General features: G+C 39.6%; 1 pseudogene; it reads left to right on the forward strand.

The window, feature by feature from the left end:
* Positions 1 to 3,515: 3,515 nt before the first annotated feature.
* LOC117484579 lies at positions 3,516 to 4,820 on the forward strand (annotated as a pseudogene).
* Positions 4,821 to 5,021: the final 201 nt, after the last annotated feature.

Consider the following 5,021-nt stretch of genomic DNA (forward strand, 5'->3'; position numbering starts at 1 on the left):
TTTTGTGGTCATTTTGTGGTCATTTTGTGGTCTTTTTGTGGTCTTTTTGTGGTCATTTTGTGGTCTTTTTGTGGTCATTTTGTGGTCTTTTTGTGGTCTTTTTGTGGTCTTTTTGTGGTCTTTTTGAGACTTTTTGTGGTCATTTTGTGGTCTTTTTGTGGTGTTTTGTGGTCATTTTGTGGTCTTTTTGTGGTCATTTTGTGGTCTTTTTGTGGTCTTTTTGTGGTCTTTTGTGGTCTTTTTGAGACTTTTTGTGGTCATTTTGTGGTCTTTTTGTGGTCATTTTGTGGTCATTTTTTGTGGTCTTTTTGTGGTCATTTTGTGGTCATTTTGTGGTCTTTTTGAGGTCATTTTGTGGTCTTTTTGAGACTTTTTGTGGTCATTTTGTGGTCTTTTGTGGTCTTTTTGAGACTTTTTGTGGTTTTTGTGGTCTTTTTGTGGTCTTTTTGTAGTCTTTTTGTGGTCATTTTGAGACTTTTTGTGGTCATTTTGTGGTCTTTTTGTGGTTTTTTGTGGTTTTTTGTGGTCTTTTTGTGGTCATTTTGTGGTCTTTTTGTGGTCTTTTTGTGGTCATTTGTGGTCATTTTGTGGGTTTTGAGACTTTTTGGGTCATTTTGTGGTCTTTTGAGGTCTTTTGTGGTTTTTTGTGGTCTTTTGTGGTCATTTTGTGGTCTTTTTGTGGTCTTTTTGTGGTCTTTGTGAGGTTTTTGTGGTTTTTTGAGACTTTTTGTGGTTTGTGGTTTTTGTGGTTTTGTGGTCTTTTTGAGACTTTTTGTGGTCTTTTTGTGGTCTTTTTGAGACTTTTTGTGGTCATTTTGTGGTCTTTTTGTGGTCTTTTTGTAGTCTTTTTGTGGTCATTTTGAGACTTTTTGTGGTCATTTTGTGGTCTTTTTGTGGTCATTTTGTGGTCTTTTTGTGGTCTTTTTGTGGTCATTTTGTGGTCTTTTTGTGGTCATTTTGTGGTCATTTTGTGGTCATTTTGTGGTCTTTTTGAGGTCATTTTGTGGTCATTTTGTGGTCTTTTTGAGGTCTTTTTGTGGTTTTTTGTGGTTTTTGTGGTCATTTTGTGGTCTTTTTGTGGTTTGTGGTTTTTTGTGGTCTTTTTGTGGTTTTTGTGGTATTTTTGTGGTTTTTGTGGTCTTTTTGTGGTCTTTTTGTGGTCTTTTTGTGGTCATTTTGTGGTTTTTTGTGGTCTTTTTGTGGTCATTTTGTGGTCATTTTGTGGTCTTTTTGAGACTTTTTGTGGTCATTTTGTGGTCATTTTGTGGTCTTTTTGTGGTGTTTTTGTGGTCATTTTGTGGTTTTTGTGGTCTTTTTGTGGTCTTTTGAGACTTTTGTGGTCATTTTGTGGTCTTTTTGTGGTCGTTTTGTGGTCTTTTTGTGGTCATTTTGTGGTCTTTTTGTAGTCTTTTTGTGGTCTTTTTGAGACTTTTTGTGGTCTTTTTGTGGTTTTTGTGGTCTTTTTGTGGTCTTTTTGTGGTCTTTTTGAGACTTTTTGTGGTCATTTTGTGGTCATTTTGTGGTCTTTTTGTGGTGTTTTTGTGGTCATTTTGTGGTCTTTTTGTGGTCTTTTTGTAGTCTTTTTGTGGTCTTTTTGTGGTCTTTTTGTGGTCTTTTTGTGGTCATTTTTGTGTCTTTTTTGAGGTTCATTTTGTGGTCTTTTGTGGTCATTTTTGTGGTCTTTTTGTGGTCTTTTTGAGACTTTTTGTGGTCTTTTTGTGGTCTTTTTGTGGTCTTTTTTGGTCTTTTTGAGACTTTTTGTGGTCATTTTGTGGTCTTTTTGTGGTCTTTTTGTGGTCATTTTGAGACTTTTTGTGGTCATTTTGTGGTCTTTTTGTGGTCATTTTGAGGTCATTTGTGGTCTTTTGTGGTCATTTTGTGGTCATTTGTGGTCCATTTTGAGGTCTTTTTTGTGGTCTTTTTGTCGGTCTTTTTGTGGTCATTTTGTGGTCATTTGTTTGAGACTTTTTGTGGTCTTTTTGTGGTCTTTTTGTGGTCTTTTTGTGGTCTTTTTGTGGTCATTTTGAGACTTTTTGTGGTCTTTTTGTGGTCTTTTTGTGGTCTTTTTGAGACTTTTTGTGGTCTTTTTGTGGTCTTTTTGTGGTCTTTTTGTGGTCTTTTTGAGACTTTTTGTGGTCATTTTGTGGTCTTTTTGTGGTCTTTTTGAGACTTTTTGTGGTCATTTTGTGGTCTTTTTGTGGTCTTTTTGTGGTCTTTTTGTGGTCTTTTTGTGGTCTTTTTGAGACTTTTTGTGGTCATTTTGTGGTCATTTTGAGGTCTTTTTGTGGTCTTTTTGTGGTCTTTTTGTGGTCATTTTGTGGTCTTTTTGAGACTTTTTGTGGTCATTTTGTGGTCTTTTTGTGGTCATTTTGTGGTCTTTTTGTGGTCTTTATGTGGTCATTTTGTGGTCATTTTGAGGTCATTTTGTGGTCATTTTGAGACTTTTTGTGGTCATTTTGTGGTCTTTTTGTGGTCTTTTTGTGGTTTTTTGTGGTCTTTATGTGGTCATTTTGTGGTCATTTTGAGACTTTTTGTGGTCTTTTGTGGTCATTTTGTGGTCATTTTGAGACTTTTTGTGGTCATTTTGAGACTTTTTGTGGTCATTTTGAGAATTTTTGTGGTCTTTTTGTGGTCATTTTGTGGTCATTTTGTGGTCTTTTTGTGGTCATTTTGAGACTTTTTGTGGTCATTTTGAGACTTTTTGTGGTCATTTTGAGAATTTTTGTGGTCTTTTTGTGGTCATTTTGTGGTCATTTTGTGGTCTTTTTGGAGTCATTTTGAGACTTTTTGTGGTGTTTTTGTGGTCTTTTTGTGGTCATTTTGTGGTCTTTTTGTGGTCATTTTGAAACTTTTTGAAACTTTTTGCAGTCATATTGGCTCATGTTGTAGTCATTTGTGTCTTTTTCTGGACATTTTCAGACTTTTTGTAGTCATTTTGATTCTCTTCCTGGTTGTTACGGTTGACTCCCCTGACACTGTGCTTGATGTCGGCTCATTCGGCAATGCCTCCATGTTCCTCTTTCATTCTGCTTCCTGTTGCTGTATTGATACGATTTATAGCTCACCTTATCTTATCTCAATGGTACTGTAGCCGTATGTTTTTGCACTCAATTTAAAGCTACTGTGTGTCTTTCCTTTGCTCTGAGTATGAAACTACCACAAGTAATCATCAGTTCATTCTAGTTCGAAGCACCGATACAATTACAATTACAACAAGGTACCGTTTTAGAGATTTTCAATAAAAAAAGAGAAAATCTGAATTTTTGTAATCTAAATACAATTAAAAGAAATCTGAATATTTTAGAAAATAAATCTGAATTCTTTAGAAAATGGAAAATCTCTAAAATGGTAACTTCTTGGTACCAATTTTCCAAATGCAGATAAAACCAGATGTAGCCCAGTTCCCCAAATAAGTTCCCACATGTTTTAACTTTCATTTCCTCTCTTTTTAGACAACTGAAGAAGCCCTGCTTCCTGCTCCTGTTCTGTCTGGTGCTGATTGTCTTTTGTTCCAGCAACTCCCTGTCATGGTGGTCCAGCTTTCCACTCAAAGACCACTACCAGAGGTTTTATAAATCCGGTTCATCGGCCTCCTCTTTACCGTGACCGATTGAAAGACAGAGTTCAACTAAATGAAACCACAGAACAAACTACTCTACCTCCTACCGTACCTCCCAAGGCTCTCCAGTTCCATCTAGCCTACCCACGTAACTACCACTTTGTAATGGATAACAAAGAAGTGTGCAAGACCAAGACCCCCTTCCTGGTCTTGATGGTTCCAGTGGCACCTAAGAACGTGGCGGCTCGGAACGCCATCCGGCAGACGTGGGGCAACAGCAGCGAGGTTCAGGGGGATGTGGTGCTCACCCTGTTCATGCTGGGCCTCTATAGAGGAGCCGATGTGGATGCGCTGCAGGAGAAAGCTCCAACAGGAGAACCGACTGCCACCACGACTTGATCCAGAGCGACTTCCCTGGACACTTACCTCAATCTGACCATCAAAACCATGGTGATCATGGACTGGTTGGCCACTCGCTGCCCCGAAGCCGCGTACGCCATGAAGGTGGACTCGGACATGTTCCTGAACATTGACAATTTAGTGATGATGCTACAGAAGCCGGACATCCCCAAGCTGAACTACCTGACCGGGATGCTCATGTGGAACAGGCCGGTCATCCGCTCAAAGAACTCCAAGTGGTACGTCCCTGTGGAGATGTACCCGGAGCCTTTATACCCCACCTACACTCTGGGCATGGGATACGTGTTCTCCAACGATCTTCCCGAGAAGATTGTGGAGGCTTCAAAATCGATTAATTACTTTAACATAGAGGATGCTTATGTTGGAGCTTGCATGAAAAAGCTGGGACTTTCTCCCCAATCTCCCCCGAATCCGTCCAAGTTCAAGGCCTATAACACAAAGTTTAATCGCTGCGAATACTCCAAGATCATCACTTACATCCTGGGGTCTCCAAAACAGCTGGTGGATTACTGGAAAGACTTGAAGAGGCCTGAACCCCCTTGTTAGGACAATGACACTGAGAAATCCCCTGGGGGGCAGGACACTTGAAGGTTAACTTATTTATTTGTTTCTTTTGGGGGGCCAACATATCAATCTGTAGGGATTGGAAATGAAAGGGGCGCCAGTTCCTAGACTGGACAAAGTATCAGTTACCAGTTCACCTCCTGGGCACTGCCGGGGTTTTTTAGTGCCTTTGAGCAGGGCACCAGACCCCACCCTGCATTGATAATAATAAAAAAGAGAAGTTGAGATCACCAATGTGAAAACAGGTTTCTGAACTGCATTAAAGAAATGGTCATGAGAAGCGTTCTGTTTTTACGTTTGTTTATTTAGTACTCGTGCATCTATGAGCTAGCACTCAGACTTGATAGGCTGAGGGGCGGGACATCTCTAAGTGGTTGACCAATCACAACAGAGCCATCCAGCTAACCAATCAGAGCTGACTGGGCTCTGGTTTCAGACAGAGGGTGAAAAGAGGTGCTGAAGCACAGTATGAGAAAAA

Source organism: Trematomus bernacchii, unplaced genomic scaffold (genome assembly GCF_902827165.1).
Source record: "Trematomus bernacchii unplaced genomic scaffold, fTreBer1.1, whole genome shotgun sequence".
NCBI classification, from domain to species: domain Eukaryota; kingdom Metazoa; phylum Chordata; class Actinopteri; order Perciformes; family Nototheniidae; genus Trematomus; species Trematomus bernacchii.